Genomic DNA, 11,673 nt, shown 5'->3' on the forward strand with positions numbered 1-11,673 from the left:
GAGAGAGAAAGAGAGAGAGAGAGAGAGAGAAAGTTTAAAAATTGCGAGGATGGACAACTTCTGACATCAAAAATATATGAAATCTTATTAAAATTGTTTATAGTTTTGACGTCAGAAGTTGTCCATTCTCGCAATTTTTAAATTTTCTAAGTTCGTGTTTGCTGTGAGGTTTGGACCGCGAATCTTTATTGACCCTCCTGGCGCGGTGCCCCTTTGTTGGCCTGAGAGTTCCACTAACGACTATATATATATATATATATAGTCGTTAGTGGAACTAACTATATATATATATATATATATATATAAATATATATAGTTAGTTCCACTAATATATATAGTAGCAAATGGACTACTCAGGTTACGCACATATGGATTTTAATACAGCCTGTTTCGTAGACCAACAAAAGTTGATCCACTCATCAGTCAAACTGGATCCTGGATCCTACGTTGCCTATTTCGCTTATATATATATAATTATAACAAACTGGTTCAAGACTTCAGAGGTAGTTCATCGTTTTATTACGACAGCTCTCTATATATCGAAATTGGGACCATTTTGCAATGCATACTATGAACCTTTTTGTTTGACTTATTACGTTTTTTAACCCCCCTCCCTTTTGACAAACTCCGTTTGAGTTGTTGATAGCTTGGGAAAAACCTACATGTACTGAATAATTTACTTTTTGAAAGTGTATAAAAACTATTTGTGAGCAAAATTGATTATACGCCAGCCTCACCCTAACCCTATGACATATATTCGAGGTTAAGTCTTCAGGTCTTTTCTCCGGGCATTTCTGAAAATCGGAGTATTTTTTGTCTATCCAGCCCAGATATAAAAATGCTTCCTGAAAGATAACATCTCTATGGCTGTAACCAACATGAAAATCTACATACGTATATGTATCTATATTTTTGTAAGGGCAAAACAACTCTACGTTTTATACCCTGTGGTCCTAAGTGATTTAACAGATTTTTGTTTGACCAAATTCAATTTAAAGGTTGTGCAAATGATGGCCATAAAGTGCTCGTTATTGCAAAATGCGTATAAGGAGAGGAGGGAGACAAAAGATTCACCTGCTCTTACGGGAAATGGAAAAAACATCCAGTTTCTTTATTATCAATTTCGTACAACTAAAGACAAATTACGTCTCATATATCTCCGTCATTCTATTTTCTTATATTAAACTTTATCCGCTAACATCAAAAGCAACGAATTGTTTACTTCATGAAATATATCCCTCTTGCTTGACTCTTCGTCTTGTATGAAATAAAAAATTATTTTCTCTGATGAATAAAATCTTGAAGGATTTGTCTTTGAAACGTATTAGCGCACTGTTCGACTTTTTACAAGGTTATTATAAGAATTCTTAGACATTCTTTTTACAAGGTTGTTATTAGAATTCTTAGACATCCAAAGACAGTCGAGCGTTCCAAGTCTCATTGCGATTGAATAAATGCTTCGTCTTCCATTTTGATCTGGATTTTCTAATCAATCAGCTATTTTTTTCACCTGTTTACCGGTCTCTGAGACATCTTCGATAATGAATTCAGTACTATCCCTTAAATAATAACGACAAAAATCCAATTTGTTTTGCCTAATTCTTCCTTTATTCTCTTAAACCCTTCCTTAATGTATTCTTTCATTTATTCAAACATAAACAGAACGGATGGAAGCGTTGTGATTTTAGAATATATTTTCTGCCTTGTTTTGATCATTTTGCGGCTGTTTACGATTGAATATTCCTTTTACCAAAAGATTCCGCTTTGCATTCTCGCTTTTCTTTCATCACTGATTACGAAACCGTTCTCGGGCATAAATGAAAAAATATAACAAAATTTTACACTCTTTCGACAGATACTTGGAAAATAAATTAGATAGAGTGAGTTTGTTCTGATGAAAGTATAAGTCGACTGTTGCCAAAAAGAACAATATACCCATTTGAGGATAAATTGCAGTATAGGGACTGCCTACGGCTCAACTGCAAAACTTGGCGATTAAAAAAACCTGAATGTTCATTTCTGCCAGGAGCTAAAAAATATCAATTTCCTTTTCCTTCGATGCTTGGTTCTTGCGCCTATTTTGCAGTTTATCTCAAGACCGAGAGAGCAAACCATGAATACTTGTCAAAATTTCAAAAAACCAACTCTATTTGACGTGTTCAACAAAAGGACTCGTGAGGAGGAATTCTAAAGATGGACATCCCTCATACTTTGCAAAATAGTTAAAGTTCCATAGAGGTAGGTTTAATGTGTTTCACGTTCATATCTTATTTTACGGTCTTACTGCATTCTTATTTTCTCGTTGAAAATCTCGTTACAACGAAAAATTTCAAAAGAAAAATTTGCTGGAATACCCTGAATAGATAAAACTGCAAACATAAATTGATTGAAAATGAAAAAGGAAGCTCCTGTCAACAAAGGTTAACTCATCCTTATCTTCAGCATATTTAAGTATGTTCGCTCCGTGTAAATAATGATGTTTTTATCCAAGGAAACTTGCCCGCCATCGATTGCCAAACGATTTACAAACATCTGTGTTTTCCGAGCTGATATTTTATCAATCATTCTTTTTTTGGCAATGTTTCAACGCAAGTATTTTCAAAGTACTGGGTCTATTTCTACATAACGTACTGGTGAATGACGAAGATCGCTAGAGTTCAGTTGTCAACCGTTGATACTTTGAACTGTTACTCGCATTATCAGCTACAGATTTTTTACTAAAAATTGCTAATTGTATGAGTCAGTCCATCCTGCATGGAATCGAGGAAATAGAGGAACGGCGCTCCTTATTGATTTGGCTTAAATATACCTGTTTCTGTTGGAAATATCCCATTAAAACGTGCAGCTCAGCCCTAAATATAAATATTTTCATCCATTCTCTTGCGTTGAGAATGAATCAGTAGTGAAGATCATAAATTCAGAGGAGCAGTGCTACAATGTTCACAGTTTCCTTAAAGACTTCAAGGTAAAAAAATGGATCCTTTACGGGGAAGTACGTTTCTGCGATGAGTAGACAACCACAATGAATGTCAAATAAGACAAGGCATAAACACTGAAATTAACGATGATTTGTTAAATATAATTTTGTGCTCCCCCTAACTCTCTAAAATAACACAATCACGTCCTGAACAATACTTAAACCAGACACATCTTTTATAACAATTCCTGTGCACCTTTAAACGTAAAATGCACGGTTTCCAAGACCACTGCTTAATATCTCTATTCAAAGTTTTGAAACCTTTGGGTATTTGTTGAAAATTTGATTTCATGGTGGCTGACAAAGGACTGAGTAAAGATCGAACGGCTAAAGCGGATCAAAAAAGAAAACCTGCGTGTAAAATGAGAGAATTTTGATGCGCTAGCCTGAATCAATTTTAACAGACACTAAAAGCTTTTAAGAAAGTGTTCATGCCTCTAGCCAATTAACTGCATGAAGTTCTGAAGGACTCAAGGCCAAGGGAGAGACTTAATTTATTTGTTTGAAAACTTATATTCAAAGCTGAATCTGGGATTACTGTTTTTATAGAACGTTAGTACTTTTTCCTTTTACTCTTACTTGCTTTTATTATTTTTCGGTCAATGACAAAGTATGCATTTGTTTAGCATGGCTTAAAACGCCGTGCAAGAGCCGCTAATTGTTAGAAAAATTAGGTAAAAGTTGGTCATTCATCTTTATCGGGTGCCGCTCAGTATTACTGCTCAGTAACGGTAAAACTTAGACAACTAAAATTATCCTTTCAGGTTTGTTGTTTACTTCAACAAGAAGTTCAGTGGAGAGGTTACACGTCTTAACGCCAGTCAAATAAAAAACAATTAATTTCATTAGAACTAGAACGAGTGAGATGGCTTTCATGACGATCGATTGGATTTTCTTTACAATATGTGTACTCAGCGTCTTCGAATAATCAAAGGTGGCGCAGCTAAGAGTGAGGGAAATTTCCAGATCTGGATGTATTTCACATTCGCAGTTATGGATATCCAAGGGCCTAAAGAGTAAAGAAGTTTAAAAGCGGCGTTAATTATTTTACGTTCAGTCTTGTCTTGAATCTCTGGTTTTATCTGCAGATCGACACATTTTTCACTCTGTCAGACATCCTTGTGATCTTTGCACCGGGCAATTAATGTAAACATCTAGTGCCTCGATGATATGACGAAATATATCAGTAGGAAATTTCATTGATTATAGAGAGATCTACATATTTTTATAATACATTTTAACCATAAAAACAAGAACACAGAAGTACGAACAATTAGCCATCATTTACATTCTTACTGGCGGTCACTTGTGCCCGGCCAACGTTCACTTGAATGTAATTTTCTCCTACGTCATAGCTATAAAAAGGTTACGTGACTCCCCCAAAAATTGAAAAGTTTCCTTTGCGCGGTAAAAGTACTCTCCCTGCTGAGTTAAGATGTCAATTAAAATCTTAAGACTCAAGATTACAACAGGGAACTTAATTAATCAGAAGAAATGGCTATTTTAGTGTTTTAATCTCGCTGTTGAAATCAGTCTAGAACCTGCCATACACAAAAGGGCGTGCAAACGTACGTTTAACTTTATCATGTACAATAATCGACTTTACCAGAGAAAAGAAGTCATTGTCTATTCTATTTTAGAAGTGTGCTTTTAGCTATAGTACGTTGTCAGGTGACCTAAACTTCCGGTACTTAAGACAAGAACTTCCATACTGCTCAGCTTTACTCACGACATTAGCAATTGTCTACCACAGTAGATATAAATCACGTAAATATGACAGCTCCATTGAAAGATAGAAAATCTTTAAATCAAGACATAATAATTCTCATAAAAGTTTCTTTGACTAAGCTGAAAAGTGAACTCTAAGCTGCGTTCTATTAATGTCATTTTCTTTGCTGATAACCGGAATCTATGATTATTAAATCTATTAAGTTCATTTCTTATCCTTGCTCAAGAACCTTAACTTCCGTCATTTTTGTATGTAAAAGTCGCCCGTTGAATGGTCAGTGTCATTTTTCCATTGATTATTTCTCGGTGCTTTTGTTCAAAGGAGCAATTATGAACTCACTTTGAATAGGAAATTTTCTACAAAACCTGGCGTGCAAGGATATAAGACGCCCTAAGATCAGTTACCGAGTGAGAGGTAATTGTGAGGAAAGCGCCTTTATAAGTTCAGCTTTCTGCTGTTCAACTCATATCGTTGATTTATTGGCCAACTACTAAGCAGAACTTTTTAATTCTTCTCCTTGCAGGAACAAGAGCTACTATACAATTAAGAACTTGAATTTTCTCGTTATCAAAGGTAAGTAAACTTTGAATTGTAATTGTGCCTATGACACGACCTGTTCGTGACTCATTTCAGAAAACACAGTAAAGATGAGGGTAACACTGAAAATAAATGTCCGTGTCCAAAAGTCATTCCTAGATCTAAATCTCGGTTTATTTATCTTTTTATCGTGCAAAGAACCGAAGGTGGATCCAGGGGTCTTTCACGTCAATTTAGCTGAAATTTCCTTGAATACGCTTCAATCATACTTATTTTTATTGAAATGTCGTATAACGTATATCAGATTTGAACAATTTTAACAGAGCCTCAGGCTATAACCTTTGAGCATGTCCAAAGAAACCATTGTATACAACTTCAACACTAGTTTTTGCTGTTCACATGGTAACCTGTTTTAAAACTGGCTTTCGGTGAGTTAATCGTTCTCTCTCCCATCTACCTTTCTGTCTCTCTATCTCCCCTCTTTCCTTCTTTCTTTTTTTCCCTTAAGAACAATGTAATGATGAAAATCTCCACATAAATCATTTAACGACTTTAACAGGAGGCTCCTCGTGGTTTTGCTCATCAACACCTATCAGCAACCATAAAATTTTGAGTTAAATTCGAATCAGTTCTTGTTTTAACTTGTAAGCTGCTAAAGGCGTTTCTCTCTTCCCTGTAATAATATCTAACGAGAAAGTGGATACAACTTTCAGGCGTTCTCTTACCGAGACAGCAAAAATGACCATGATTAATATATTTCTGATCTTGATGTCCACCAAGGTGGGCTTTCAGACTAGGTTTACACTAGAGGAAATTGTTCCAGATTCGAGATGAATCCGAAACGTTTTAGTAACGGATTGATTTTGCCGTTTACACGAAAGTGGACGAATCCGAAATAAGAACTCCCCGGTTTGGTCGTGTCTCCGGGAATTTTGAATCCGGAATTTAAAGTGGGAACTTTGAATCCGATAACTCCGAATCCGGAAAGTTTTGTTGTGTAACTGCTTTTTTTCTCGAATCCGGATATTATTTCCGCCGGCAATCTTTTGAGTTTGCGGGGAAACCAAAATGGAGGATCGGGTGCTAACATTGCTGGCGGTCTCCGGTTGCCTAATCTTGTTGCAGGTTCAGGCGATAAATTTTATCATGTGTACGTAGTATTTCTGAGGAAACGCAAATTATTATTGCAAGGAAGTTTAACGTCAGCCACGCGTAATCGCCGACGACGTAGATGGCTTGGCATCTGTCCAGCTCAAATTTGCCTCAGTGGCATCTGGATCTACTCTAGCCTTTTTTGGGAGAGGCATTTTCACTTTGTCGATCGAACGACGAAAAAACACTGGACTTGGTAATCATTCCATTTAGAATGTTCCTGGAGTTGTCTTTGTGTGTGAACAGTCAGGAATCCGAATATCCTTCAGTGTAAACGCGTACGAATCCGAATACTCCAAAATTAATGAATCCGGAAACATTTACGAATCCGGAAAACTCTCCTCTAGTGTAAACCTAGTCTCAGTCTTGTTCCACATCGAAAAAAAGTTAAATATTTCACCCGTTTAAAGAAGATCGATGTAATTCTTTTTAATTCCTCTGAAGTGCATGTGTATTAAAAGATTACCAACGACATTTTCTCCTTTTTCAAAACGGTCTACCACGTAAACAAATAATGCACTTTAAGAAAGAAAAGTCAACAGTTCTCCAAATAAAAAAATATTCTTTCGATTAAATTCAACGGGAGATTCAGCTCAATGAATTTTATTGGTTCCATATGATTCACAGGGTCTATCAAGGCTCTATTCATAGATAAGGGGAGAATATGAGGCGAGAAGGGGGGTACTTTTTTTCAGGATTACATAAAAACTACTGAGCTTTGGTGACTAAATTCAACCAAGAAATCTCTTGATTCAACCCTGTATTTGTAAGAATCTTATGCATTGATTGACATTACCAAAACACCGAATTAACTATTTTGTAGTCACGTTCGGATAATTTTTTATCTATCCATCAGCTTGACTTATAAGTTCTAAAACAAAGAAGTCAAGTACCAAGTTGAGGAATTTGTTTGTAGAAAATCAAGCTTTGGTCTCTGACTATTATGACTGACATTTTGGGGTGAAACAACTAAATTCCACATTTAGCCTCCCACCTGTTTCTGTATGTTCTGCTAAGAAATAAAAACAATGTGCTCTATAATTTCATCCGTATTGAGCCTTAAAGTGCTACTGAAACGTAATTTCATATCCGAAATTTTTGCAATATAATAGAGTTTGAACGTTATTTGCAAGCGCTGTGTACTTTTTTTGGGCCAACGCATACCGGAAAGTACATTTTTAAGCATTCGAAGTTGACCGGCTGAGATCAAAATTGGCGGCCATCTTGGCGCGGCCAAAACAGCCCTGTGACGTCACTGGTTGTGTACTTCTGTGAAAGAAGGGTAAAAGCATGGAGTGTGGCTTGCATGTTGGGAGGCCGAAAAAGAGGACTTCGGGAAAAATGCCATCCTCGTCTTATTCATCGGCGGCCACATCGGCATCTTGGCTATCTGCGAGGGGTTCGCCTGGATAGGGAGCGAAATTCCCGACTGATACCGAGAACGAATCTCTACCAGTCTATTTAGTTAATCGGCAACTGACGAGATCCACAAGATTAGGATCGAAACCGCGGTCTTGCCTGACCATCTACAGAAAATGTCGAAAGACATTATAACGGCAAATGGGCTACTAAACGCCCCGGGCCAAAGCAATGCCATTTCAGAGAATGAAGAAACCATAGAAGCGTCATACGACACCGCCACTGAAGATGATCTACTCGGCAAGTCTGAGGATAACGAACAAATCCCTCTGTACCAAATGCCTAGCAGAACATGCCCAGAATCCCTAAAATATAGGGCGAGGGCCAAAATAAGAGCAGACGAGGATTTAAAAAATGAGATAAAGCAAATCCGTAACAACGCGGAGCAAGAAACAGTAAAGGCGATCATGTGCTTCTATGAACGTGAAATCGGTCGTTTTAATACCGAAATAAAGAAAAGAAAACGAGCCAAAACGGTTGGAACACTGAACACTAAGAACTGTAGTACGATCGAATCAGCGCGCGTGGCGCAAGCTGAAAGCAATCAAGACAACTTAACGATCGAGACAGTAAAAAAAATAGCTGTACATCTACAAAGGCGAACGATTCGAAAAAGACGCAATCCCTGATGTGCGTACTCAGTGCCACACATAAAGCAAATTCTCATGAAAAACTGGCATTTAATAGAAACACAACCACTACTGAGCGAACTATACAAAAATCCGCCGCTCGTATCTTACAAAAGAGGGCGGTCGCTCAAAGACATACTCGTGAGGGCTAAACTTTGAATAGGCTACTCTAAACACACGCTTGGGAGTCGTGTAGGCCTGTCAACCCCATTTACGCCACCATCTTCCTCTTCGCTACTGGAGACAACTTCGCCTCGTTCAGAAGAAGATTCGCTTGACAAAACTTCAATGTCTTCCATCTCCTTCGCCCCCGAATACAAACAAACAGTGAGTGAAATAAACCACGCTATCGGAGTGAACACAACCAGTGACATCATCAATCCATTTCGCTCGATACCAGGACCCGGATATGGTTTTGTGTAAAATTTTTTATTTGAACGGTTAAAAAAGATATCTTTCGCTTCTTTTTGGCCAAAGCAAATTATCTCATGATGATCAGCATAATCAAAAGTACAGGTTAGAGCAAATATTTGAGATACGAAAATTTCGTTTCAGTAGCACTTTAATATTTTCGATTTAATGGATTTCTTGAACCACCAGCTGTTCTGTCAAATTTCGAGCCGTCATTTTTCTTGCTCTATTGGCAATTCGAGGTTTGTGCGCTTGTGTGAGTATTTCATTTCTCTTAGAGAAATGTGTTTAAAACTGTAGGAACGTCACCATTGAAGAAGGAAATATTTCTGTTGGGTTCAAAAGGAAAAAGAGCAATTACTTTCAAAAGGATCCACGGAAATATCGTTCAACAGAGAGAAAAATACCCTTCCGATTATCTTAAATAAACTCAGACACACGTATTCTATGGTATATTGCTACTGGTGTCTGAATAATTGTTAGCAAAAATAAACTGCATCGGTGCCATGGCGTTGGGACTAAAACATGTTTTTTTCGAAGAACAAGTAATGAAAGGGAATATCCAAGTGATAATGAGCTAATTTTTGTATCCTTTGTATTTTAGATGAAACACGAAACAATTCTTCTGGTGACGGCGTTTTTAGTGGCGACTGCTACCTTATCATCAGCGAATGAATGCCTTAACTGTGACACTGTTTACACGATGTGTATTGGCGCGTGCAACACCATGGGGCAATGCACTCTGTGTACCGAGAAGAGTGACGCATGTAAGGCTACACATTGTGGTAGAAAACGAACCTTTCGACCAAGATTTCGGACCTTCAATGACTTTATGAGCCAAAAACGGGTTCAAGAGATACCGAAATGAAGAAGAGAACTTTTAAAAGAATCGCCCATGTAGCAATGAAATAATTGTATTAGATAATTGATGTAGTGAGAGTATTTACTATTGTAACCTTATTCCATTCATTAAAAAGCCTTTAGAAAAACTATCTGCTCTCCCAATTGTTGTATCACACTTCTTCATGATGCTTTTTCTCGTACGTCAAATGACTGAAGCAAAATCTCTTTTGGAGTGCACGTGGGGTTCGTCGTTCAGGACTTGACTCACCTCCAACGGCTGTAAAAATCCCTTCTTTTTTTCTTTGGTTTTTCGGTTTGCTTTGAATGGGGGTAGGGTAGTTCCTTTTTCGGGTGCGCTCTTTTGAGACTAAACCTTTAGCTGTTCTTTAGCAAAGTTATAACGTTCAATGGCATTTGAAGACAAGCATCTGTATCATTTGACATTTATTAGCTCGCAAAGTACTTTCATTTGCACGATAATCAATTTTCATTAACAGTAACGTCTAAGCAATTGAGCCAATTGATTTATCACTTTCACGGGTTTATTACGAATCAACTTAACGGCCTGCTCCCAGTTGGCTTGTTAGCTCAATTGGTAGAGCGCTGCACTAGTATCGCAGAGGTCAGTGGTTCGAATCCCGTACAGGCCTGACTTTTTTTTTCAGGTCTGATTTTCGCTATTGCTTAAATAGCGCTATCTACTGCGAGGATCGTGCATCATACGTATTAAATATATTGGTAGGAATTTTGGAAAATTATTTACAAACGAAAGGCACCACCCTAGACACAAACTTTACGCGCAGTACCCCTCCCAGTCCCGATTAAGTTACACTAATGGATCCTACTGGCAACAAAGCAATCATACAGCGTGAAGATTTCGTTTCTCAATGCTATTCTGACAATCTAAGGATGGAGAATTGCTATTTGCTGGGTCGAAGTTAACATTTTATCGTTTCACACTATGCGGTAAGAGATCAGTCTGTGTCAGCTGTAATCAAGTTTGATGTCTTTGCGTGGGGTATGGTTGCCCATATTGTCCGAGCCAGAGGCTCATATAATAGCAAGACAACATCCACCCATCCCACCTCAGGGGAGGACATCCATCACACTGTAATCTCGTGCGCGGGAAATTAACGTCTCCTACCCCTAACCCTGCAGGAGATGGGACCTCCATTCATTCGTCCCTATCCGAGAAGACTAGAATATCTAAACCATTTCATGATGTTATAGAAAGGCAGCATATTCTTCTCGAACCCTCGGCCCCCTGCACATCAGTCCAGCGCTCTATCAATTGAGCTAACCGGGAGGCGGAGCTCGAGTGTTACTTAAACTTGACAAAGCCTCGAAGCAAAGTTAAAAAGCTGACGTATGGGGGGGGGGGGGGGGGGCTAGCCTTTGGTCAGGACCTTTTCGCGCCTTAGCTGCTTTTCAAAATACCCCAAGGTAATTTATCTTCATTTATCAAGCTCTTTTGATAATGAAACTAGGTATTGGACTCGCCTTCGAGCGTCATAACCGCAGCCGCGGCGTTCACCGACAAAAAGCTCCTACAAAAAATGGCCATTTTTGGAAAGAGACTTTCATATCTTTACCACCTGTGCGTTTAAATGCCTCAGTGGTTGGTTTGTGCTTATCTTGTATCACCGCGTTTGAACAGGTCGTGCAACATTGTTGAAAATGTAAAAAAATGTTGAAAGCTTGTTAAAAGCCTCGGCTCAACTTTGTTTTTGCGTCTAACATTTGCCCAACAGCCGTTCAACTTTTGTTGAATGAGTGTTGGTCAAACGTTGAAACCGTTTAAACGGGCCTTTACGGCTATCTCAGTGGCTATACCATGCTAGCGGGGACCAAAACACTTTGTTCGAACTAACTGGCATTTGTTCCAAATCAATTCCAAGGAAGCCAAACACAAACCTGGCGGAAGCTGGTAAGTAACTTTTTAATACTGTTAAAAATGATGCAATAGTGTGACTGTT

General features: G+C 38.1%; 1 long non-coding RNA gene across 1 annotated transcript; it reads left to right on the top strand.

Moving 5' to 3' along the window:
- Window positions 1-5,126: 5,126 nt before the first annotated feature.
- LOC111334889 (uncharacterized) lies at window positions 5,127-9,846 on the top strand. Its single transcript, XR_002695281.2, has 2 exons — window positions 5,127-5,279; window positions 9,459-9,846. It is a non-coding gene; the product is annotated as an uncharacterized LOC111334889 (long non-coding RNA).
- The last annotated feature ends 1,827 nt before the right edge of the window (window positions 9,847-11,673 follow it).

This window comes from Stylophora pistillata, chromosome 9 (genome assembly GCF_964205215.1).
Source record: "Stylophora pistillata chromosome 9, jaStyPist1.2, whole genome shotgun sequence".
Classification (NCBI taxonomy): Eukaryota; Metazoa; Cnidaria; class Anthozoa; order Scleractinia; family Pocilloporidae; genus Stylophora; species Stylophora pistillata.